The sequence below is a fragment of the Meriones unguiculatus genome, chromosome 3 (assembly GCF_030254825.1).
Source record: "Meriones unguiculatus strain TT.TT164.6M chromosome 3, Bangor_MerUng_6.1, whole genome shotgun sequence".
In the NCBI taxonomy this organism is placed as follows: domain Eukaryota; kingdom Metazoa; phylum Chordata; class Mammalia; order Rodentia; family Muridae; genus Meriones; species Meriones unguiculatus.
In genome coordinates this window covers 77,705,623-77,729,898 of record NC_083351.1, presented here as the reverse complement: position 1 = coordinate 77,729,898, position 24,276 = coordinate 77,705,623, and the positions used below count along the sequence as shown (strand labels likewise).

At 41.2% G+C, this 24,276-nt stretch overlaps 1 long non-coding RNA gene across 20 annotated transcripts; it reads left to right on the top strand.

The window, feature by feature from the left end:
• The first annotated feature begins 138 nt into the window (after positions 1-138).
• Positions 139-23,954, top strand: LOC132653098 (uncharacterized). 20 transcript variants are annotated; one of them, XR_009590786.1, is made up of 5 exons: positions 139-8,169; positions 9,318-11,170; positions 11,470-11,548; positions 18,872-18,912; positions 20,112-23,954. It is a non-coding gene; the product is annotated as an uncharacterized LOC132653098 (long non-coding RNA). The 20 variants fall into 20 exon arrangements; XR_009590772.1 differs by having other exon boundaries at positions 139-481; positions 2,657-8,169; positions 11,470-23,954; XR_009590774.1 differs by having other exon boundaries at positions 139-481; positions 2,565-8,169; positions 11,470-23,954.
• The last annotated feature ends 322 nt before the right edge of the window (positions 23,955-24,276 follow it).

Sequence of the window (24,276 nt, the reverse complement as noted above, 5' to 3'; positions counted from 1 at the left end):
TCCGTTCCCCCCTTGCCGCCTTCAAGTATGTTGCTGGCCACTCCACTTCTGCCTCTGTGATGGCCTCGTGGAACTGGCAGTACGGTATCCTCACCGGAAGCGGCCAGCCACCTTGGCCCTACTCACTGCAACTCCCAGCGTGCCGTTCGAGCACACCTGAAGGCGGAGCCTATTGTCACCCAAGCAGCGCGCTGATCCACATCTCGGATTGGCCGCCTTGAGTGTGGCTTGAAAAGCGGCTTTTGGTTCAGCCAACAGTGCAGAGCGGACCAGTGGGATTCTGTAAAAGCTAGAGTCCAAGCACTTCAGTGCTGTGGGGAAATGAGGTTTGTTTAGGTAGTGTTCCTGTGTGTCTGGGTGTCTTAGTTTGTTTTTCTTTTTTGACAGGGTCTCGTAGGGCCGAGACTGCTCTGGATTTTGTTGTTGAAGATGGCCTTGAACTGATCCTCCTGTCAGCGCTTCTGGAGAGCTGGGACTACAGGTATGTGCAACCGGCCAGGTTTACCTCACTACAATTCTTTAAGGTAGATGCCATAATCCCTGGTCTAGAAATGAATCTGAGACTCAGAAAGGTTGATCAGCCATGCTGTCCCACTCTCCACTTTATTCTTGGAAGAAAGCATTGAAAGTTGAAAGAGAAGCCTCAACTAGAGAAGAAAATCCGCTTTTCTTTCTTTTGTGTGGGTGGCATTCTTGAAGTGGGATTTGGAAATGGGAAATTTTAGCCTCCTACCCTGTTAGATTGAAGCGGCTCTCCCCTAATTACTTAGAGAGGAAATTGTGCCTAGAGATTGTCAGTGCTGGAAAGGCAGGGCAAAGCTGGAGACGAAGTCCTTAGGGGCTCCTACTATGAGGTGTTCTTCTATTAGAAAACAAAACAAAACAAAAATACTTTTTTATATATATAGACAAAGCATTCATGATGCCACTTTCCAAAGTAAACACGTTATATTTTATAATTTGGTTTTTAAAATTAATTAAATTATTTGTATTTTATGTAAATTGGTGTTTTGACTGCATGTATGTCTGTGCAAAGGTGTTGGATCCTCTGGAACAGGAATTACAGTTTTGAGTGGGTGCTGGGAGCTGAACCTAGGTCCTCTGGAAGAGCAGCCAATGCTCTTAACTGCTGAGCCATCTTTCTAGTACCCCCATAATTTGGTATTTTTACCAAATTACATTCAGAAAAGGTGAATTCTTCCTGTTCTCATCCCTCTTGGTTATCTCCCTTCTACAAGGGTCACTAGGAAATAGGTCTTACTAAGTTAGGCAAGACACTTAAACTGTTATGTATCATAAAGACTATACATAATGGTTTTGGGGATTTTTAAATGCTATTGTGTTTTCTGAATTGATCTACAGCTTGGTTTCACCCAATTTTCTTTTCACATTGATCAATTATCCACATTGATAGGCATGGCTGCACATTTCTTTTAACTATATGATACCATAAATTGTTTGAAATTCCTATATCCTCATTACAGAAGCAATGCTGAGGAATACAATCCTCTTATTCTCAGGGTCTCTGATAGTCATATTTGTATTGGCAGACCTTACCATGTTCTATTCTAACTTTTTTCCCCAAAAATATTTGCTAACAGTTAAGATCAAAAGAAAAAAAGAATTGAATCATTGGCAATCTGTGAATAAATGGGGAAATCAAATCTTTATTGTACCTTGGCAGCAGTAGTTCAAGATGATCTAGTCCAGAAGTACTTAGTTTTTCTTTGCCTTTAGGACCCACCTGAGCCCTGTAGTGTTTGAGTTTACAACCTATGATATAATTTAGGAACACAGAAAAATGCCCTTCTGAATGTTTACAAGAAAAAACACTCAGGCCCATCATCCTAGCACAGAGAAGGTAGAAGCAGGAGGAGCCTCGGCAACATGAAACTCTGTCTCCAAGTAAATAATAAATGTCTTGCATTGCAAGCATTCTCGTTTTGAATGCCTATTCTGAGTTCCTTCGATGACTTAAAGACTTATCACAAGGTCTGTTGTCTCAGACGTTCTGTCACCTCCCAATACATCCCCGAATGGAGGACCAAGCCTCCTTTAGCTGGGAGCTAGAGAACATTAAAGTTCCAACCATATGTTTTCTTATCTAGTATTGTACTGAAATATCCCACATATCACTTAATCCAGAGTGCAAAAATATCCAACCAGAGTTCAATTTCCATTAGTCTCCTGGTTGTTGTGACTTTCCTTAATTTTTATGTCTTTGAGATGAGATGAGATGAGACCTCACCATATACACTCAATAGCTTAGAACTTGCTATGTTAACCAGACTGGTCTTTAACTTATGGTAACCTCCTGCCTCTGCCTTTCAGAGTGCTGAGATACAGGCACAAGATACCAAGCCTGGCTTGCTTCTTCCTTCCTTTCTTCTTCTTCCTTTCCCTTCCTTCCTTCCTTCCTTCCTTCTTTCCTTCCTTCCTTCCTTCCTTCTTTCCTTCCTTCCTTCCTCCCTCCCTCCTTTCTCCCTTTCTTTTTTCAACAGTCTTTCTGTGAAATATTCATGTGATAACTGCATCTGGAAGTTTATCTTATATCCATTTTTCAGGTACAAATGGTCAATGTCCTTCCACCTGGGAAGTTTATGCTCTTAGGCCACCAGAGTGGTGATTTCTTCATTGTTGCCTTGATTGTGTTTAGAGTTGGAAACACTTGGCCTCTAGGCTTGTCTGTGGGGGCATTTTGAGAGAAGTCGACTGAGGGAAGACTTAACTCTGAATGAAGACTTTGGACTCCAGTTCTGAACTGAATAAAAAGGAGAAAGCTAAGTGTGAGCACCCACCTCTCTACTTTTGATAGTAGATACAACACAGCTAGCTGCATGGTACTCCTGCAGCCATACTTGCTGCAGCAGGAGAGACTGCATCATCAAACTGCGAGACAAAGTAACCTTCCTTCCTTTATCGCCTCAGTCAGATATTTTTATTACAGTGAAAGAAGGAGCACTTTAGTGTATGAAAATGAGGTCTTGCCCTTGTCCTTATAGGAAAAAAAAAGGAGTTTTCATTTTGATTGTTGCTTTTGTTTGTTTTTACTTGGGAGGCCTGTCCATCATTTGCCAAGTGTCCTCCCTTTTCCTTCCCTACCAGAATACCAAGGCCAGATGGGTCACTGCTCAACCCTTTTGCATGCCTGGCTGAGGAGATGACTAGTTTTCTCTGCCTGCCTCCTTTCCCAACCATAAAGCAGAAGTGTGGTTAGCATGTCCATACAACTGAGGGACTGGTATATTGTTTGCTTATTGCTTATTTGCTTATTGCTGGTGGCCTGCCTTCCTGATCAGGTGGGAAGGTATACCAGTTCTGAGGTGGGACAGTGTCCCAAGGGTATCCTGAGGCACAGGAGCCCAGGAACCACACAGCTCTGAGAGGAGGTGTCCTCAGCAGACACATTGCAGCTCCCAGGGGAGGATTGCCCCAACCCCTGATGATCCTCAGAACTCAGAGTCTGAGCTCTGATCCTTCTCCAGCTGATGGAGCTCCAAGAGGAGGATTGCCCCAACCCCTGATCTCCTCTTCTTCTTTTCTTTTTTCTTCTCTTTTTTTTCCCAACGAGTGAGTCACAGCAGGCAGTAAATCTCTTAAAAGGGATTTATTGGAGTGATGAATCCAGGAGTGGCTGCTTCTGTTCACAGGAGAAGGCTGCAGGGAACTGGGCAGACACAGCCTTTATATAGGAATTTTTAGGGAGCTGAGCTTTTGGGGGAAAGGATTTTCAGAGTGTAGATTGGTGGGATTTCAAGTCCTGAGGTTGGGGAGCTCAGGGATTGGTGGTCTTTCCTGTTTAAGGATTGGTGGGTTTTAGTGGGAGCCTCAGGGAATGGTCAGTTTTCCTGCTCAAGGGGTTGGTGGGTTTTTGTCCAGACTTTTTACCTCAACTTAGCATAATCGAGATGAGTCCTACTGAGGAACTGGATATGACACTTACAGATGTCTTGGGGAAGGAACAGGGCTGCTAGAGCTTCCTCAGGCAGGGGTCTGGCCACTTTTCTGCCTTATGGGGTTATAAATTTACAAGGAGTCCATTGTGAAGGCAGTAGGCTGAAGCAGGAAAGATTGTCATCATCATGGACAGCTCCCGTAGTGGCAGTAGTAGGCTTCTGAGGCAGTAAAGGTGTCCGTTCCATTGTAGTTGGCTGAGGCAGGAATAGATACCATGGATAGCTCCCACTGAGGTGCTGACAGGAGCCCCCATTCTTTCTCCCATCTCCACAACCCCAAGATGGTAAGGAGGGGCTGACTTCCCTGAGGCCAGAAGGGGGTCTGGCAGTGAGTCACTTGAAATTTTAGTGGCCCACTGCTCAATTCAGCTAGAAATCGCTCTTGGGGGTTGCAGTGGGCCACCACAGCAGGGGCCAGTGGGCTGCAGGGCTGGGAGCCTAGTGGACCTGGACAGCTTGGGAGAATCAGGGCCTCTGCCACAGCTCAGGTGTGGATCACTGTGGATGCCCCAGGCTGTGGCAGTGGGGGCCGCAGCTCTCTCCACTGTTTCCAGCTGGGTGACTTTGATCACTGCTGCAGGCTGCTGACTGCCAACGAAGGGTGTTGAGAGCCCTACAGTGCAGAGGTCTAGAGAGGTGGAATGAGATGGAAGTTCTCAAGATGGGCAGGTCAGGCAGGGTTTATAAACCAAGGTAAGACAGTTTCAGCAAAATCATTTGAGAGTTTTAACTCAAGACAAGATCTGAGTCTACTTTTGTAGAATTATGCCATGAAAGAATGTAAAGAAGAAAGCAGTTTGGGAGCGGGCTACAGTGTGGTGTTATACTGACTTGCTACAGAGCCGAGGGCTGCACGGATAAGTGATTTCAAAAGCTTTGTGATTGTTTGGCTGCCTTTGCAAAACTTAGGGAGTTTTCTGCTTTGAGGTGAGCTCACATGGTACTGAGAGACTGAAAAACTCTCCAGGACTGAAGACCTCCAGAGACTTCTAGAAGAGACTAGAGAGCTTTCAGAAAGCTCTTGGAACTGCAAGTTCTGAAAGGAGCCACTGGAAGTGTGAAGCAGCTGTGAGTAACCGTTTCTCAAGAATGTCCGTATGGTGTCATGGAGTAAGGAGCAGGGCCTGGCGCAGAATTCAGTGGTAGATCAAGGCTCTGGGTTTGAATTTTGGCACCAAAAGAAAGAGGCTAAACAGGAAACCAAGAAAAAAAATTATTTCATTTCTACTGTTAAGATGTGTCAGGTTTTAGTGTGAGGCCAAAAATAAAAACAAGAAACCCTTATTATTTAAAACATTTTGCTGTTCACTTTAAAGACTTAGACATCTTATATTGTTACATATATGGTCTTTGATAAACATACAATATTAGGCTGTAATTTCCTTAGGAGTAAATACATGTTGATTTCGTACCTTCAGCATATGGCATAGCATGACATAAAGTGGGTGCTCAGTAAATGTAATGAATGAATAATGTTCTCTAATTTTATTTCTGAGAAATAGTGATCAAAGCAATATGTCTCTTTGCTGCCCCCCAACATAACAGCAGCTTCCAGTTCTGTTATCACATGAACACTTCACAGAAAGAGTATTTTTTAAGATTTTATTCATTTATTATGTACACAGTGTTCTGACTACCTGTACACCTGCTCATCAGAAGAGGGCACCAGATCTTACAATAGATGGTTGTGTGCCACCATGTGGGAGGTGAGAATTGAACTCAGGACCTCTGGAAGAGTGCCTGGTGCTCTTAACTGCTGAGCTGTCTTTCCAGCCCCCCGAAAGAGTATTTTTTTTAAAGAAAGAAAAACCAACAAAGGCAGGCAGGCATGGGAGTTTATGCCTGTAATCTCAGCACTTTGAAAGGCAGAGGCAGAAGGGTTACCACAAATCGGGGACTAGCCTAATCTTCTGTGACCTTGGCTGACAAGAACTTACTCTGTAACTGAGGCTGGCTCACTGTAGTCCTCCTGCCTCAGCTTCCTGAGTATTAGCATCATGGCACAGAATCATGCTTAGCTCCTTTTGTCAGGATTTGCTATAGACGAGGCTGTCCTCAAATGTGGAATCCTCCTGTCTCGGCAACCCCACATGTGAAATAGCAGTTGTGTAACATCACAGCTGGCTAAGCTACCCTGAAACTGCAGCATTTAACAGAGTTGACCCAGTCACAGAGCTGCCCAGATGGCATCACTAGTGTCCAGGCAGGTGCTCTTTCCTCAGTAGAACATTTGAGGATTGCTGTGCCTGTCTTCCTCCAAGAGGTCTGATGAAGGATCTGATTACACAACCTTTGGATGTTCTAATGCATTCTTGTTAAGCAAACAGAAACCCTATTCTGTGGGAATTGTAGTTCTGTAAAACTAATGTTTCAATTGAGTTTTTGCTTGTCAAGGCTACACTTCCCTTTTAAAGCCAAAGTAGTTAACAAGTTCAGGAGATAGGTGTCAGAAAGACCTGAGGATGTTTTGATCCTTAGAGAATCTTCAAGCTCCTGTAGTCAGAACAACTATAAAAGAGGACTTAACCAAAAAACAAAGCATACCATGGGTCAGAAGTTGGCTACACTGTTACACCCTTTAGGTTTTCTCTTGGCTAGACTGTAAGTGTTATCATGTACTACAAGGATGCTAAAAATACTTGAAGGAATGTCTTACAAAGTAACAAAAAGTAAAAGGAAGAATGTCTGTAGCTTTGAGAGATGTCATAACCACAGACTATAAACCACACTAATAAACCTCATATATATGTATATCAGGTATAGGTGATATATAACATATGTGTATGTTCATTCTGTTAGTTTTCCTTTAGAGAATCCTGACCAAGGGCAAGGGAGAACTGGAGAGGGAAAAGGTAAGATTTTAAATGTCCCTGTTTATTCCTGTTAGGTAATTAGGAGATTTTTAAATCCAAACTGCTGTCACTCCAACTTTAGTGGCTTAATTTCTGTCAAGCGTCTGGTTATTTATTTGTCAACTTGACACAAGCTAGGGTCACCCTAAGAGGAAACCTCAGTGTAGAAAATGCCTCCATCACATTGGCCTGTAGGCAAATCTGTTGGACATTTTCTTGATTAATGATTGAAGTGGGAGGGTGCAAGCAAGCCCACTGTAGGTGGTCCTTGGTTGTGGAAGAAAAAAAAAAAAGAAAGAGAAAAAGAAAAGAAAGAAGCTGGGTGAAACGGAAGGCAAGCCAGTAAACATCATTCTCCAGCCCTCTACTGCAGTGCTTGCCTCCAGGTTCCTGCCCTGACTTCTCTCAGTGAGGGACTATGACTGGAATGTATGATCTAAATAAACCCTTTTTTCTCCAAGTTGCTTTTGGTCAGTGTTTTGTTAAAGCAATAGAAAGCAAATGTTCTATTTGGGGAAGCAATGGGGAAATAAACCTCTCTACAGAGGGAAGAGATGGTAGATGGCCTGCTCTGTGCTCATAGTTAGTGATGACAGCTATATATGCATAGTTATATATGTACAGGAGGTTGAATTGGAAGATATAAAATTGAGAAAGCTGACTTGCTGTATGTAATAAAGAGGAGAGAAAGTCACTGTGGAGAAGTCGGGTTGGGGGTCGGCATTTTGGTGCTGTTGCTAAAGGCAGCAGAAAACAGGCAGGAGAAATGACAGTTGAAATGTGAAAGTGACACTTACCAGACTTGAGAGCAGAGTACGCAGATCTATAAGACCATCCTGGAGGTATACTAACAAGTCTTGCACAGGCAAAGGCTATGTAAAGAGACCCTCTCTCAAAATCAGAAATGACACAGAAGCAGAGGGTTAACATGTGGAATGAGCCAGTCCAGCCTGGGCTGGTTGGCCTGTGCTTGTGCTTGTGCTTAGAGATGCCGTCTCTAAGATACAACAATCTAAAAATAAGAACGGTGAAAGCTGTTACTTAATCTGTAGTCATCACTATTGCTGTATATATGTATCTCCACACGTGTATGTGACATGTATACCATTCTTCTACACAGCAATAGTAGTCACTTATGAGCTCAAAGCTCCCTGGAAGGGTTACTGCAGAATCCAGGGAAGAGAGCTGGGTTCAGTATCTTCAGAAGGTCTGAGGAGCACAGGGCAGAATAGGTGTCAATAGGTGTCTCTACACTGAATTGAATTACAGGAAACAAGATCTGCACGGTGAATCGGAAAGTATAAACCATCACATACTCTGCCAGCCTAGAGATAAGAAATACACTCTTTACTCATATAAAGGTAGGCTTCAGTATTGTTTTGTTTTGTTTTGTTTTTTCTTTTTGTTGACAGGCTTGCTGTGTAGCCTTTGTTGTTCGGTATGTAGAACTTGGTGATCTTCAACTTGAGTTTCTCTTTCTGCCTCTGCTGCTTGAATTCTATGTGCCAGCATGCCCATCCCATGGGTTTAGGTTCAACTGTACATTTGAATCTTTGGTTTCTGGGGTCACACCTGCCTCTCTATCACTAGACCGTCAGTTCCTCAAGGAAGGATCTGTGTCTTATGGCCTTTATAGTCACAGAGGCCAGCATAGAGTGTGCAGCTTAGTAAAAGCTTAGAGAAAATTCAGTAAATATGAACCAGTTAGGGAAATTAAACTCCCAAGGCGGCAAGTAGAAAGGCTTGGTACTCCTGTAATTTCTTTCCAGTTAAAACACATTGCTCTTCTGATCTCCAGGTGGCAGTATTCTCTCATATTAAATTGTTTTTGACAAACTAAATTTCACTTTTTGAGAAAATAAGCATTTATTTAAATAAAAATTCATTTGTAACCTATTTTTATAATTGTATAGTCAACTAAGTAATAAAATATGTAACTACATGAAATTATGGATTTTTTTCACAGTTTTAATATAAATGAAAATTCTTGGTAATTCTTGGAATTTCTAGAACTTTGAGAAAATATGTGACAAGTTGGTATACTGTTTTTCTTTCAAAACAGACAAAGCACAAAAAATTTGTTTTATGTGCATGGTCTGGATGGGTGGTAAGAATTAGAGAGAGAAGACAGTAACATGCTCAGAAATAATTCATCTGACAAATAAGATGGCCATATTAAATACAGTGGCCAGTAAAACTTGAATTTTGAGTAAGCAGGAACATTGTACTGCCTTCTCAAATATTGTATTCAGCACACAGGAAAAAAAAAAAAAGTGCTCCAGTTGACCTGAAGTGGAAATTTACTGGAAAGCTTGTATTTTTTTTTTTTTTTTTTTTTTTTTTTACTAAATCAGGCGATTTTTACCAACTGTAATTCTTAATCCAAAATAAAACATTGGACAAATATGGCACTTCCTTGTTTGGAGAGACAATAAAAGGGAAGTAACTGGTAAGCTGAGCTTCCTTGCTGTACATCTGACTTTGTTGATCTTGTGCTCTATCCCTACAGGTGACATCCCTCAGTCAGGGACTTCTCCCCAGGCAACTGAGTCCTCTAGCACTTGAACTTGGGAAAGCCTGAAGCAGTTATTAAGTATGAACAGTGTGTTATAACTTGTAAGTCTGGTTGAATATGCCAAATCCTGGGAGTGATGGAATTATGCATGTCTGAAGCTCTGTTCTATTGTAAGCAACACACACACACACACACACACACACACACACACCTGGTTCTGGCCATGGAAGCCAAAACAGAAGTGTCTGGTTGTGGCTTCCAATAATTTTTTTTAAATACTAGGCTGGTAGAGTCAGGCAATGATTCAGTCAGTGAAGTGCCTGTTGCTGAAGCGTGAAGGTCTGAGTATAGCTGAATATTGTTAGAATAGCCTAGCATGCATAGGGGGAGACATGGCTTGGCTTGATCTTCAAGTCATCAGCACTCATCTCCGACTGTGACAGTCCGTGGGGTTCACAGACAGCAGGTCTTGACCAAGGTAAGCATTTTTCCATCTCATTTACTCTCTACTTTGTTTAGTATAATCCTTAGTTTTAGGTGCTCTGAGACAGAGATGGGCTGCTTGGCTTCATATCCTGGTGAAGGGACCTCTCAGTACCTTTTCTTTTTCAGTAGCTTGCTGTGACATGGGAGACATAGTCCATAGGAGCTCCTAGCCTAACAAGAGAGACAGGTTTGTAACAAATGATTACAGGGGTAGGTGCAGTCACAGAGTAAGAATAAAATGCTTCCACTGCATGAAGAAGTCAATGCAGAGGAATGGTGAGTGACAACAGGGAAGATGAAGCTAACCAACAGCCAATACATACATCAAAAGACACCTCTATTTATGTATTACTGTCCGTGGGCCTCAGAATGAAGTTCAGTTCCCAGCACTACATAAACTGGGCATAAAGGAGCACCTCTGTATTCCAAAATAGCCCTCCCCACAACTTCTCCAAATTCCAGTGTGACTATATTTTATCTGTGTGTATTTTTGTTGTTATTGTTTTTCGAGACAGGATTTCTCTGTGTAACCATGGCTGTCCTGGACTCGCTTTATAAACCAGGTTGGCCTCAAACTTACAGAAATCCCCCTAAGTGCTGGGATTACAGGCGTTCAAGACTGGAGTTGGGGGTGGGGTTGTAGAGGGGTGTGCACACACGTGTGGGAGGATATGGAGGCCAGATACTGATATCCAGTGTCTTCCTCTATTCTTAGGGATACACCTCTCTCATTGATCCTGAAACCTGATTTAGTATGACTAGCTGGCCAGCAATCCCAGGGGTTCCCCTGTCTCTACTTCCATAGGTGTGCACTGTTGTGCCCAACTTTTTATATGGGTTCTAGGATGAAACCGAGTTCCTCATTATTGCTCTAATGCACTTTTTTTTGTCCCAAGCCTTTTTTCCAGCCCAAGGCTAGGTTTTTTACCGAACACTGGCTACTGCAAGAACTGATCTCTGGTGTTTCTGTCAAAACATTATTAAAATAATTCTATGATTTAGATGAGAAATTTTTCCATATACTGTATAACATCCCTTATGAGTCATCTTAACTTTTTTTTTTAAGTTAAAAAGTAACTGTGTTTGTGTGTATGCATCTGTGGTATTCTGTGCTGTGTTGTATGTGTGGTGTCTGTGTGTGGTATACGCAGATAAGTATTTAAATACTCAGAAATATGCAGGCCATCCAGTGACTTCCACAATCCCTTGCTGCCTTATTTCTTTGACAAAGGGTCTGCTACTGAATCTTAAACTCTTATTTTGCTTAGGTTGCATAGCCAAGAATCTCTCAGGATACTATTTATACTTCTCAATGCTGAAGTTTCAGATATGGGCAGCTATGCTCAGGATTTTTTTTTAAGGTTAGTTTTAACTTTTTAAAATTTTTATTAATTTTTAAGTTTAATGTATATGAGTAACTACTTGGATATAAGGGCGGTGTCTTCATTCAGTGCTCATGAAGGCCAGAAGAGAGTGAAGGATCACTCTGTAACTGAAGTTAAAGCTAGTTGTAAGCCACCATATAGGTACTGGGCACAAAATGGAGATCTCCTGCAAGAGCAGCAAGTGCTTTAACCACTGAGCCAGCTCTCCAGCCTCAGTATTCAATATCATTGTGGGTTTTTTGTTTATTTGTGTGTTTGTTTGTTTTTTGAGATAGGGTCTTACCATATAACTTTGATTGGCCTGGAATTCACAGAGACCTATCTGCTTCTGTCACCCAAGAACTGGGATTAAAGGTATGCACTACCATGTCCAGTTCTTAAAATCTTTTAAGTAAGTGTGTGTGTGTGTGTGTGTGTGTGTGTGTGTGTGTGTACATGAGTTCAAGTTCCCTAAGAAGCCAAGGGTTTCAGATGCCTTGGAGCTGGAGTTAGAGGCAATAGTGAGCCATTAATCATGGGTACTGGGAATTGAATTCAGGCCCTCTGCAAGAGCAACAAGCACTCTTAACCACCGAACCACCTCTCAGATCCCCTGCCCAGCTTTTTGTGTGGATGCCAGAGAATTAAACTCGGGTGAATGTGGTGCACACCTTTAATCTCAGCACGAGGGAGACAGAGACAGATTGATCTCTGTGAGTTCCAGGGCAGTCAGGTCCACACAGTGAGTTCCAGGCCAGTCAGGTCCACACAGTGAGTTCCAGGGCAGTCTGAGTTATACGTTAAGACCCTGTCTCAAAACAGACACACAGTAACATTGAATCACACAATGACATCTGTCCATTGAGGCTGTACAGATGGCTCAGTGGTCAAGCATACCTGTTGCTCTTTCAAGGGATCTTGTACCCACACAGTGGCCTACAACTTTAACCCACTGAGCTATCTTCCCAACCACCAAAAAGAAGTATTTACTTTAGGAAGTATAGAAAATAAATAAGGCAATTAGGACTGGCATGACTGTTAAAGGTGTAATCAATGCTTTTTCCTTGCAATTTGACCTATTCCACCAGGCCAAGTTTTGTAAATCTGGTTAAAAGCTCATAGGTGGTGATGTCATAGACCTTTGGGGAGAATCTTCTGTTATTGTATTGGCTAAATGGTCATGTTGTTCGATTTCGATTGTCTTCTAAATATTTATGTTTATACTCACAGATTTGTGTTGCTCTCAACCATAGTCAGAGAAACTTCTTTTTGAGGTGGATTCATAGCTTGTCAAAGTGCTAAGATTGAGTAACTGAGTGTCCCAAGGCTTGGCTTGGGGAATGTTGAAAAAAAAAAAAAAAGAAAGAAAGAAAAAGGATGAAGCAAAAGAAATGTAGGAAGATGGGTAGGAGAGGCATTGCACATATGAATTTACAGCTATGGTTACCTATGTATGATCACAACAGCCAGAATTCCAGCATGAGAAGGGCACTAGTTCCTGAGGCCCACATCCCTAATTGCAGAGATGTTAGCAATTGATGGCTGCTGAGGGAGAGTCACTTCTTTGGATGTGTGACTGCTAGTAAGCTACCAGGTTCGAGTGAATGGACCCACAGCCATGTGCATATGAAAAATACGATAGGACATGAAGTTGGCAGGGAGCCATATTAAGGGTCCCAGGGGAAGTGAGAGGAAGGTACCAAGGGATAGATAGGTGCAAAATGTATTATGTAATATATAAATGACATTTTCAAAGAATAAAAAACAAGGCACTCAACAGAAGGAAAAGAGAAGGGAAGGATCTGAATTCAAAAGTGATTGTGTGATCAGAAAAGAGTCCATGCGTGGAGAAGGAGGGTGTCACCACTGCAGATGCAATCATACCTTTCCTGGCCAACCCCCCATATGTATATGTAATGTGAAGGTGTGTCTCTTACCAGTGTGAGTTTCAGACCGGGAAGAAATCTACACTAGCCTGAAAGCGAGTGAATAGGACCTTGGCATTTCCCTCAAATAACTAGAACAATAGCTGGGGATTTACTTCTGTAATGAAAAAAGGAGGATCAGCTGTGTTTCCTTTAAACTAGAATGCCATGCACATATATCCATGTAACAGCTTTAGAAATGATTAGCTATGCAGATCTTTTTTCTCGCAATACCATTTTTTATTTGTGACTTTGTGTTTGCGTGTGGTGTGCGTGAGAAAATGTACAAGCGTCCAGGTGCACATGACACCATGTGTAAGGGTTAGAGAACAGCCTCAGCTCTCAGTTCTTGTGTCTGGTTTGGTCTGGTTTTTGCAGTTGCACTGTCTGTGCCATGGCCAGCCCGCTCCTAACGAGTCTCTTCTCCACCTTCAGTCTCTCTGCAGGAACACTGGGATCACAGTTCATTACTTGTCTGGTTTTCCCTGGGTTTGGGGGATTTAAACTCTGGACCTCACTCCCTTATGGCAAGAAGTTTATGCAGCAGTCTGGCTTGATTTACCGTCATTTAGAGCTGTCAAGTTTTTAACTCTTTTTTCATATATCTCTAATATTTTATTTACATCTCCCTTTTACACTTTGACTTTATCCCTACCCCCATGCTGATATAGTCCCAAATTTTTATGTAATTTATAGAATCAAAGCAATAAACTTAATTTTTCAGTTTATCTCAAAGGAAGATACTACAAAAAAATGACTTTAGGATTCATAGTTTCAGTTTTGTTTTCCAGTTTTAAAAGGTTAATTTATTTAATAAGGACCAAAAAAGAAGAAGAAAATATGTTCTCGGATGTCTGATGAAAGTTAGTAGATGTTTGAATTTGTTAAATTTTGTATTTTCCGTGCAGCATGTTCTTGGGGTAATGCTATTTAGAATATACACTGTATCTAAGAATTTCCATATGTTCTTCACAGAGGTTCAACATCCTGCCAGTTCTCCCTGGAGAGTAGGTGTGTGCTCTTTATCCTGACAAAGATTGGGCCCTAAGTTGTAAGAAAAGGTTCACTTCTTGCCAAGTAAAATAACCTTTCCCACAGATTGAGCAACATAATAAAAAGGGAGAGATCGCAGCATAGATGAGGACACTAGGAAGACAGACTGGTTTCAGCAGCTAGGAGGGCCAGAGTGTCAATAATGTTGCTACTTAGATCTTCCTTATAGTCTGTGATACTGCTCTTAACTATCAATATGAGCAAAAGGAAATAATCTATACCGTTTTAATATCCAAAAGAGAAAGTTTACATGGGCAGTGATAAAGTATTGAAACAAGTATTTTATAGTGAAACAAGCCATTGTTTCCAGTTGTCAGTTGATTTGACATAAAATTTCATTTCTATAGGCATGAGCTAAAAGCATCCAAGTTGAAGTGTTACCTTCACATGTTTCCTCCTGTTTTTAGTAATTTAGTAATTTTTCATTTTGTCTTACTTGGACATTATTAAGTCATTCTTCTCGTTAAAATATCATTGGGGCTGGGATGTATCTTAGTTGGTGAGTACTTGCCTAATACACATAAGACCTTGGGATTTATATCTGCATAAACCAGGAGTGGTGGTGAGCATCTAGAAGCCTAGCGCTCAGGAGGTAGGTACAGGAGGGTCAGAGTTCAAGGTTATCCTCTGCACATAGGGAGTTTAAGACCATCCTGGAATAGATGAGTCCTCTCCTGTCCTTTCCTTTCTTTTTCCCTTTCCTTCCCTTTCCTTTCCTTTTTTTCTTTCCTTTTTCCTTTCGTTTTTTTTTTTTTTTTCCTTTCCTTTCCTTTCCTTTTTTTTTAACGTTTTTTGGAGACAGGGTTCCTCTGTGTAGCCTGTCCTGGACTCCCTTTGTAGACCAGTCTGGCCTCAAACTCACAATAATCTGCCTGCTTCTGCCTTCCTGAATGCTGGGATTAAAGGCACTTTCCGGCTCTATGAATCTTAAAAATCACACCAATAATGTACACAAGGCTCTGAGGCCCTGGGTTCAACACACATGTACACACACTCATAACTGACATTGTGAAAGGGAATGATCAATAATTTACAGATGGCAAATTATCTTCCAAAAACACATGTTTTGCTGTGAATAAATTTCATTTCTTATCCAGCCAACTATTCTTTGATAACCTTACTATTAACTCCAGTAATCTAGAAGGTAGAATTATGATATGAGGAAGAGAGGTCAAATGAACTGAAGGTGTGGCTGAATGAAGAAATTAAACATTATTTAAATAATAAACACTGTCCTAAGACTGTAATGAGGTGGGTGGGTCAGAAGAGGATCCAAGCTGAGGTTCACAAATGGCCTCTTGCTGTTCTCTGGACTGGATCTGATAAGGAGTCTGGACGTGTTCCTGTCAGTGTGAGGAAAAGTGTTTAGACTGGTCAGTGCCACTGTCCTCTAGAGTTTTGGTGTTCAATTGTCAGCTATCGATCATCAGGCATTTGAATAAAATAAAATGAGCATATTCACTGAATTACATTACTTCATTCCAGAATGTTAAATACATTAAAATAACAAAAGTGTTACATTTTATTGAACTTTTCTTATACAAAGTCAGGCATAGAGTTTCAAATAAAACACTTAAAAAAGATAGGTTTTCTCCAGGCTTTATGAGTTTCTTGGCTGCCTGGCATACAGACCGATTTCAGCCTAGTCAAATGTTTGATGAGCTGAGTGAGCCTGATAGTTCAAGTCTATAATTCCAGTTACTTGGGAGGCTAAATCAAGAAAATAAAAATTAGAACTAAGGCCAGTAAGATGGCTGGCAGGCAAAAACCCAGCAGTAAGGAGAATGGGAGAAGCCCATGCATGGGGAAGGGAATTGCTGAGCAAGTCCTAGAGTAGAAAAGAGCAAACATTGAAAATAACTAGATGAGAGCATTGGACACATAAGAGGCTACAGAGGGGGTAGGGAAAATGGGGTGGTCCTAGCATAGCTGAGAGCCAACCCAGATAACCTGCGTTCAATTGGGACCACATGGTGGAAAGAGAGACCACCTCCCACAAGTGTATATTCGCTCTCTCCTGGCCTTCCTCTCTCTCTCTATCACAAAGTAATAAAAATAGGACTAAACCAAAACACGTCGAATTACTGCAGTTAGCAGAATTCTATGAAGTCTTAACGTCAGGTACCATCAAGACTCCAAGAGGGGATTCAGATAAGAGCACTATGGAGAGTTGGTCAGTAACAGCTGGGAAACTACAGCTGTGCTTACCTCATGGTCCAGGAGTTCTAATAAAAACTGAGCAAGGGAAGAATGCAGACATGTCCACTGCACCATATAAAAGCAAAAGTTTGAAGTTTTATGGTGTAAGAGCGGTTAAATGTAAGAGTGGGCATGTATGAAATATTCATTCATGGACTGTTGAACATCTGTTGCATGCCAGTGCTGTTTTGGGTATTGAGGCAGGGTCTGTGTATCCCTGGTTGTCCTGGGTAAAAAAAAAAAAAAAAAAAAAAAAAAAAATTTAAATAAAAAAAAATATGATTTCTAACCTGTGGATCACAACCTCTTTGGGGTGGTAGAACGGCCTTTTCGCTAGGGAAGAATATCAGATATCCTGCACATCAGATATTTACATTACAGTTCATAACAGTAACAAAATTACAGCTGTGAAGTAGAAACAAAAAAAAATTATGATTGGGGTATCCATAATATGAGAAACTGTATTAAAGGGATGTGGTGTAAGGAAGGTTGAGAACCACTGGTCTAAGACATGACATGTGGCATGAATGAAACCCAGCAATAAAGGAGAATGGGAGAAGGCCATGCGTGGGGAAAGGGACAGCTGAGCAAGTGGAAGAGAGCAAATTTGACAGTACCTGGAGGAGAGCATTGGGGGTGAAGGAGGCTACGGAGCGGGGACAAAGGGATGGGGTGGTCCTAGCACAGCTGAGAACCACATGAAAAGATGTCTGGAGCTGGGTTGGCCTGTGCCCACTTTGAAGACCACTGCCTGAATCCTTAGAGTATACATGACCTGAGCATCAATACAGCAGGGACCAGGCACCATTGTAAGCTAACTGCCTCTCTTTCATCATGCCTTCCCCCAGCTCCTCTTTGGTAACCCAGGATGGCTTTGAAACTATGCTGGGGTTACAGGTGAGCTACTTCACCCTGCTTCATTATAAACTTTCTACATATATTCAGTCATTTAATGTCCTCAGTTGTCTCACAGAGCCATTAATATCTTGACTCATTTCATAGATAAGGAAACCAAGTTAGGGACAGGATACCTTATTCTAGATCAGCTAGTTGTGTGTTGATTCAAACAGACAGTCCAGCTCCTGTTAGTGACTGGCTTGCCGACTCTTTCTTGCATTTGTTCTCTCAGAGACAGTTCCCTACTGTCTGTCATCTTCCCAACATTGCACAGGTGCTGTGGGTCACTTACTGGCTTAGGCTATTGTTATCACCTAGAATTTGGAATGTGGGAAGAGTTGAGATGGGAGGTGTCCCCGTTCCCAGCCTCCTCCGCTTCCCCTCCCCCACAGTGGTTTAGCAGGTACAGGTTGTGCAAGTCTATGTAAATACCTCTGGTGAAGAGGTGGAACCATTTCACAAGTGTATATGCAAGTTTTACTTTATCTTGTCTTTCAAAAGAGAAGGCAAACAAGGAGGTAGATCTTGACAAGATGCCCCCTACAGCACTCCTCCCATCAAGAGGAAAACTCTTCTGGGACCAGCAAAGTGACACAGTGGATAAAGGTCCCAGAACATAAGTGGTTTGAAGAGAGAATTGGTTCTCACATGCATACTGTGGCAAGTGCACTCCCCTCATACACAAAGTAAATAATGAATGAATGAATGAGTGAGTGAGTGAGTGAATGAATGAATGAATGAATGTGAAATTAATTAATAAAAATGCCTCTTCTATAAACCTCTGAGTTCCTTCAGAATCTCCTAATAGTCTGGGATAGAGCCTCAAACATATGGTCTTTTAATCCAATAGTTTTTTGTTGTTTTTTTTTTTCTGGTGACAGTGGGAGTCTCCTCCCCTTTATATGTTATTACATTTCTATCACAAATTGTGTGTATGTATGAATGGATGGATGGATGTTGCCTGTTTGGTTGGTTTGGCTCTTTGTTGTTTTTTTGAGGCAGGATCTCCAGTATCCCAGGCCTGTCTAAAACTTGTTATGTGGCCAAGGATGACCTTGAACTTTTGATACTTCTACCACTATCTCCTACATGCTGGCATTAGACACAAGCCAAATGCTTCATTCATGCGGAATTGAGGATTGAGCCCTGGACTTCATGCATGCTAAGTCAGTGGTCCACCAGTAGAGCTACAATTGAACTTTCCTGACCACACCCATTCTCTATGTATGTTTCTAAAAGAAGCCAATATTAAATGGCCATTTTTTATTTCTTGAATCAAAGAACAAAGTTCTGGCCACTTCAGAGTGAAGTTGAGCAGCAGAAGCAGCAGTTTCAAAAGTTCTAGGAGGTGACTGGTTAGAACGAGGAGCAGAGCGTGTTTCTGGGGTGTGCTATTGCACATAAAGGAGGCCTTTGTCTCATTTCACCTGAGATGCTTTCACTCTCCAGAGGTAAAGCTGGTGCTATAGCTCAAGAGGATAAGGACAGTTGTTTGTTTTGTCTTATTGGCTTGTTTTTAGGTCAGATATCACAGATACTAAATAAGTAAATAAATGTTTAAAATTAATGTTTGATCAATCAACTAATTAATTAATTAAAAGAGATCTGTGTTCTTTGCCTCCAGAGTGCAAAGGAGGTCAAAGGAATGCACTGCCACACCTGGCTGTGAGTATTTTTTTTTTAAACTATTAGAACACATTTTCAAAACTGTAACATATCAACATTCTGGAGGAAAGGCATTAAAATACTTCAGTGGACACCCAGCATGGTGTCACACATACGTCTGACATCCCAGCCATGGAGCCTGAAGCAGGATTGACCAAAGTTTGAGGCCAGCCTGAGAAAACCATGCGGCTTTCTATGCCCGATCCAGCTCTGAATAATGGCATGGAGACCTATTTATTAAAAGCTCAGAGCATTATATCTGGGCAGGTACTCAGCTGTTCTGGCCTGACAACACTGGCCTGGCCTACATTCCTTCACGTGGCCCATTTCCTGCCATCTCAGTCTCATTCTGGCACCTACTTCTTCATCTGTGTTCCCACCTGAGATCCTCCTTGTCTCTGGGCCTGGAAGTCCCGCCTTTACCTCTCCTGCCCAGCTATATTGGCTGTTCTGCTCTTGATTTCACCAATCAGAAGGTGATGGAGAACCATTTTTACAAAATACTAATGCAGGAGATTCTTCATAATAATGTCAATATCAAAATCTGGCCTGTATTCAACCCTGTAGTTACAGAAATTGTTAGGGTCCAAGAATCACTGAATAAAGACCCCAGACTCAAGTAGTATGAAAAAGGAAAGAGCATTTATTCTGCAGAAATTTACCATCATGCCAGGGCCACCATTCCTTAGAATGAGGCCCCGAAGTGAGCACGCAGGTTCAGCTTAAAGGAAATTAGGGTGATTTCCAGAAGGAGTGAGGTAACCTTTCATTTTATTGGTTGACTCAGGAGATATGGGGGATTTAGGATTGGCTAAATATTTAGGAACTTTCCAGAGTTGCTAAGGGTCTTTCTTCAGGTTTGCTAAATCATTATATTTAGCTCAAGCCCATGTGTTAACTTTTAAACTGATTGGCTGCCTGCGAGCTGCAGGTTTCAGTCAGATTAGCCAAACAAATGTAAAGGGACAATTTGTCTTCTTGGTCTTTATTTTTTTATTTTCAAAACTCTGTGTGGTTTTGTGTATGTATGTATGTATGTTTGTATATGCACATACACATGTGTGCATGTGAAGACCAGAAGAAGGAGCTAAAGTTACAGATGTTTGCTAGGGTGCTGGAATCTGAACTTTTGTCTTCTTGATTGCTCAGCGTAGTTGCCTTAATCACTGAGACATCTCTTGTCACCCTTTATCTTCTAGGAGGTGTAATATGCAATGTAAAGGCACTGTCATATAGTCTGTTTGGCTGCCATAACAAAATCACCACAGACCTCTAAACAATAGAAGTTTATTTCTCATGGCTCTTGAGGCTAGGAAGTCCAAGATCAGGGCCCTGGGAGATTCATGTTTCATGAGGTAAGAGCACCTCTTTCCTTCCCTCCAGATTTATGACAGTCATCACCATGATGTTTCTTCATATAGACGAAACTAGGGGGGTTCTTCTCTTTTCTTTTTCCTTTCCTTTCCTTTTCTTTTTTCTTTTCTGTTCTTTTCTCTTTTCTCCTCTCCTCTCCTCTCCTCCCCCTTGCCCTCCCCTCCCCTCCTCTCCTCTTTTTCTTTTCTCTTCTCTATTCATAGCCAATCTTTGGGCAGAGTGCAGGGAATCTTATGAAAGAAGAGGGAGATAGAAAGACCTGGAGGAGATAGGAGCTCCACAAGGAGAGCAAAACAACCAAAAAATCTGACCCAGGGGTCTTTGCAAAAATCAATGCTCCAACCAAGGACCTTGCTGGAGATAACATAGACCCCTTACTCAGATGTAGCCCATGGCAGCTATGTCTCCAAGTGGGTTCCCTAGTAAGGGGAGCAGGGCCTGCCTCTGACATGAATTCAGTGGCTGGCGCTTTGAGGTACTGCTGTACTAGGCCACGGAGGAAGACAATTCAGTCAGTCCTGGTGAGACCTGATAGGCTAGGGTCAGATGGAAGGGGAGGAGGACCTCTCCTATCAGTGGGCTGAGGGAGGGATTGGGAAGGGACAACTGAGGGGGCTACAGCTCGGATGCAAAGTAAATAAGTTGTAATAATAAAAAGAAAAATAACAAACAAGACAAAAACAACTGTGGGCAGGGAAATGTAAGGGGATGCTACTGGTTAATTGAAGTATGCCCAGTATAACTACAAGGTTCCTTAAAAGAAGAGACAAGGCTGGGCATGATGGCAAATGCCTTTAATCCCAACATTGGAGAGACAGAGGCAGTCAGATCTCTGGAAGGTCAAGGCCAACCTGATCAACACAGTGAGTTCCAGGACAGTCAGAGCTACAAAATGGCGGGGGGGGGTCACAACAGAGCACGAGCCAAAAAGATGTGAACATACAGTGAAGGAAAAAACTCAGCTTGATATGGCTGTCTGGCCTCTCCCTAGTCTGGAGCATGTTGGTGGCTTTTCAACCTTCAAAAATGGAAGGAAAACCATACTTTGCCTCAAACTTTGAGAAGATATGAATGCCTGCTGACACCTTGACTTTATTTAGCCTGTTGTGTTTCATTTTAGACCATTGTTTCCCCAAACTATAATACATTGGTATTGTGTAAACCACCAAATCTTTGATCATTGTTAGAGCTGCAATAGAAAACTAATATACTATGATTGTTTAGTTATCTTCAAGGTATTTTGACTCTTGTCTCATCAAAATGTAAAACAAACACAATAAATTGATTACCAACCTTAATTTGATCTGCAAACTTAATTCCATTTACCATGTAACCTAATGTATTAACAGATTTTGAAGAACAAGAAATGGAGTGCATTCTATATTCATATATAGAAAGATTTTTAATTTTTAGAAGATGGGTACTGAGCATCTAATAAACCTTTATAAGCAATGTTATAACAATGTGATGAGCACAGAAAATGTGTCTTATTCCAAGAACTCAAGGAGAGGGAAGAGTTAATTCAGTAAAGAAGAGGTTGTGTATGGACATGTGTACTAACTGTCTTATCTGCCCACCCCACCTCTTTCCAGAAAGGCACTCAATCTTAGCCTTAGTAGTTCTAAGAGTGGCCCAATGTCTACAGCTCATCCTGTAATCTATTTGATACACACTGGTGCCCTGGGTTTTAGGCTGCTGCTGCTGCTGCTGCTGCTGATGATGATGATGATGATGATGATGATGATGATTAATAAAGTTTCATAGTGGCTCTGATATTTCAAACCAAGAGATAACATTGATCGCATGTGTATCCAGAGCCAGGTATGTATGTGAATGCTTTACACATACTTTTCTAGCACACAGCCCTACAATAGATCACAAAATTGTCCCAAGCCAGAAGGGCCTGGGGCATAGATAAATGAGGCTACAGCTGTGATGAACTTATAAGCAAAGGAATGGAGGCCCAGCTCATGTCTCTTTAGTCTAGACAATCTCCAAAATACCAGCCTTTGAGTTTATCATGTCCAATCCCAGGGTTTGTCATAAACTCATTCACACTGCAGGCCTGTAGTGTCTAGGGGAAAGAGGTTAGCTCTTTATCCATTCTTCCTTCCTCTTCGCAGTCAGATGTGTTTCCTGATCAGATTTTAGAAAATGTTTCTAACTTGAGAGTCAAAGGCGGGAAGATCGTTGCAAGCTCCAGGCCAGCAAGGGCTGTGTAGCAAGACCTTGTCTCAAAAAAAGCAGACACTCCCCACAAAAGCACTACTTTAAGAATATTTGGATTAGAAATTGAAATCAGCATTTGCATTCTCAAAGAATATGGGCTTTTTTTGGTGCCTGCACGTGTTTATGTTCAGTGTTGGGGACTGAGCCAAGAACTTGCAACATGCTAGGGAGGCACTCGGCCCTAAGCCATCTCCCTGGCCTTTTGTGTCTTTAAACATTAGATTCTTGTCTATATAAAACACTAAAGAACAAAGAGTGAGTATGTCTTGTTGGTAGCTTTTTGCATGACTTTTTAATACTTTGACTTTATTTTCTAAGTTCTTTTAATAAGGTAATAACTTATTATTTTTAAAATGCCTGCTTTTCCATGTTAAATCACAAAGTGGCTTAGGGTCCATACATTTTGTTTGTGCTTTTTGCCTTGCTATATTTAAAATATATTCGCAAGCTTTTGATAATTCTCCACTGACAGCACCCTATCATGTAGTATGTTTTACTTTGCTAGTATCTAATCATCTTTTCTCTCCCATTTCAGTTGCTGTAAATGGGATAATAACCATCCTGTAGTTAAAGCTCTATGTGCTTTTCATTACTCCCTTAAGGTACATTTCTAGACACGGCAGTCTGCCAATGACTGGAAGGGTTTCAGAGGACACTTCTCATGGCATTTTGTACATGTGCCAGATTTCTCTCACAGAAACTACTCTTTTTACCCCCTCCAGTGGCAATTTTGAGACGTTAGATTTTTCTTTCCTTGAACAATATTGGATATTTACTTTGTAATACCTGTGGATTTAAACATTTCCTTGTTACTTATTTATAAGCCTTCTTTCATTAATTGACTGCTTTGGGATTTTTGTCCATTTGTTGTTTTCCTTGTAAAATGGAAAAAAATCTATATATTAAATATATGAACATGTTGCCTTATTGTTTTCAGTAATTTTCTCCTTGAATTTTGGTTATTGTTGGGTTTTATTGCTTGCTTGCTTATTTACATGACCTTAAATCACATGGGTGAACTGTATTTCTTGGTGTATGATAACTACCTTTTCATGTATCATCTATATTTTTTTTGCATTATCCCTGGATTCCATACATCTTATTATACATTCTTGAATATGTGTATGTGTGTGTATGTGTGTGTATATATATATATATAGATCGATATATAAATACCAATATATATATGTATATATGTGTGCAAATGTTTTGAATGCGCATTAATTATAGTGTGTTAAAAATCTCACTGCAGCAGGCTGGAAAGATGGCTCAGAGGTTAAGAGCAGTGGCTGCCCTTCCAGACGTCCTGAGTTCAATCCCCAGCAACCACATGGTGCCTTGCAACCATGTATAATGAGATCTGGTGCCCTCTTCTTGAGTGCAGGCCCACATGCAAACAGAACACTGTGTACAAAATAAATAAATAAATCTTTAAAAACTATCTTGCTGCATTCAGTTTTTACTCATTGTTAAAATTTTAAGGTGAATTATATTTTAGTACATCTATAGTATTCCATAATATAAAGAGTAGAATTTATCTTTATTATTGGGTTTTTTTTTTTCCTTTTTTTTTTTTTTGTTTTGTTTTGTTTTGTTTTGTTTTTGAGGCAGGTTCTCTCTATTTAGTCTTGGCTGTCCTGAAACTGAGGCTGTAGCCCAGGTGTCTGTCCTTGAAATCACAGAGATTCTCTTGCCTCTGCCTCCCAGTGCTGAGATTAGAGGCATGTGTCACCACCTCAGGCTCTCTTCCTTTAAAAAAAC